Below are 2,414 nucleotides of genomic sequence, written 5' to 3' on the forward strand. Positions count from 1 at the left end.
AAGGGCTCAAAATCTGGGAACTATTTTTATAGTATTAAAAAATATTATAATTTTATGGTAATATTCTAACAGTAGTTTTTTAACACCATAAGAGGCTTTGTGCTGGCGCAAATTCTTAGTATATATGGCCCCAAGTTTCTTTTGATAAAAGTGTGTGCCAAATATGTAAATACTCTAAAGAAACTGATATAACAATCTATATAAACATTTTATATATATATATATATATATATATATATATATATATATATATATATATATATATATATATATATCTCAAACCTGTGCAGCTGCCTTTAACAGTCAAATTGACCCACAAACATCATCATTGTAATGGAAAAATTGTGCGTACATCAGTGTTGATTTTTGTTTTCATGACTCTACATAACAATGTTACAAAATGTCAAGAAAAACCATGTTATTCACAAAATGGGTCAACTTGACCCATATCATATTATAAGGGCAGAGTCTGCTTGGCCAATTAAAGGGGCTATATGCGTTTTTCTGAAATTTAAACTCGCGACTGACACCTGTGGCCAAAAAACAGAACTGCTCTTATTTTCTGCTCGCTCTCGCAGCGGTGGTGACGTCACATCCGCAGACAGCGCGGGAAAAAAACGACCCGCCAGAAAATAGGAAAAATAGGATACAGGCTTATAGGCAGAGGTTAAATTGGGCCGGAGCGCACCGGAGCGCAGCTCCGCCTCCTCAGGTCCACAACACACCCTGCTGGAGCTCAGCTCCGTCTCCTTCAGCACAAAATATTATTATCAGACTTTAATTATTGTTCGTCTCCTGACAAATACAGGCTATATGGAATTATCAGATGCCATAAGGCATTAATCGCTGCGTTCTCTGGTTCAGCACCGCGCCCACAGCCATCAAGGTAAAACCGTCACAATTCTAACAGTGAGTTACCATGGAAATCCGCGAACGGCTAGAGCAGCGGTCGGGAACCTATGGCTCGCCAGGTCTCTCACACTTTACCAACATATCCAACATTTACTAACATGATCGATAAAAAGATTAGACACACGCATCAACAGAGATCCGTTCTCTGCAGAAAAAAGCAGCCAATTACAATTCCCTTGTTGTGCAGCCTACCGAAGTCAATGACAAGTTTATCATAATATTCAAGTTGTGTGTTCAGTGCTGTTCGCGAGTGTCATGATAAAATAAATAATAAAAGCATAAGTCACGAAAGACAACTGAATTACTGACAGGATGCTGTGCGCGCTCCGAGAGCAACACGGACAAACGGACAAGCATTCTAGCCTTTGTCTTCGGTTGCGCGCCTAAACGGCCAAATCAACACAGAAATATAGGCTATCAAAAGTATTCGAGTATTCACATAAACATAGTAGATGTAAGCACTGTGGGCGTTCACACACACGAAGAGGATTTATACTCATCATTTGGTCAACCTCACAGTGAGAGCCCTGCACAATTAATTCCATATTGCAACTTATTTATTGTTTGCTGCATTGTTTGTTTTTAGATGTGGACCTAATAATTACTATTGTTGACATTTTATTGGGGAAAAAAAAGCTTTTTAATAATAATTTTATATAATTTTTGATTGTGGCTCTTTTGGAAAAATGCATTTAACAAAAATGAAAAAAAAAAAAATGGCTCTTTTGTCAAAAAAAGTTCCCAACCCTTTTCAGGGACACTCATCTTTAGGGGAGTATTGTCAAATAATCTACTGCCCACTGATAAGCTATTTATTATTAATTTTTTGGCCTTCAAACTTATTAAAAATGCACATAATGTAGATCAGAGAAATCTAATTTTTCTCGGGGGAGCATTCCCCCGAACCCCCCTAACTACCTCAAATTTGGGACTTCACTAATTAAAAAAAAAACTGCTTATGGTCCTAAGTGAACTGTAAAGTATTTCTCTTTGTTTGAATAACTCAACTCTAACTTACACAGTAATACTGGAAAAAGAGCCCCTTTGGTGTAAAAACACATTAAGTATTTTTCTGGCGAGATTTTGAATGACCATTCACCGTAAATAAGGGCTCCCCCTCCCTACAAAAGCCAATTTAACCACTGCTTATAGGTGCACCCACTGTGAGCGGACAAAGTGTCAGTATGCTCATCAGGAGATGTTTGAGTCATAAATGGTAAAATAAAAAGGCTACTGTTACGTTTATTTTGGGGGAAAAGTTGCATATAGCCCCTTTAACATTTAGGCCAAATAAAATCTACCAATTATATGTTTTAAAATATTTTAGACAATATTATTTAGAGTAAATATTATATAAAAAGTTACATTTTCAGCAGTTTTACTTGCTATCATTAAATCACATTATATATTTATACACATTAATCGATTGCATCTGCTACCATCTTACCTTAAAAAAAACAAAGAAATCTCATCTTAAAAACAAAATACAAATGCAGGCAGGT

Source organism: Gobio gobio, assembly GCF_949357685.1.
Source record: "Gobio gobio genome assembly, chromosome: 18".
Taxonomy (NCBI): domain Eukaryota; kingdom Metazoa; phylum Chordata; class Actinopteri; order Cypriniformes; family Gobionidae; genus Gobio; species Gobio gobio.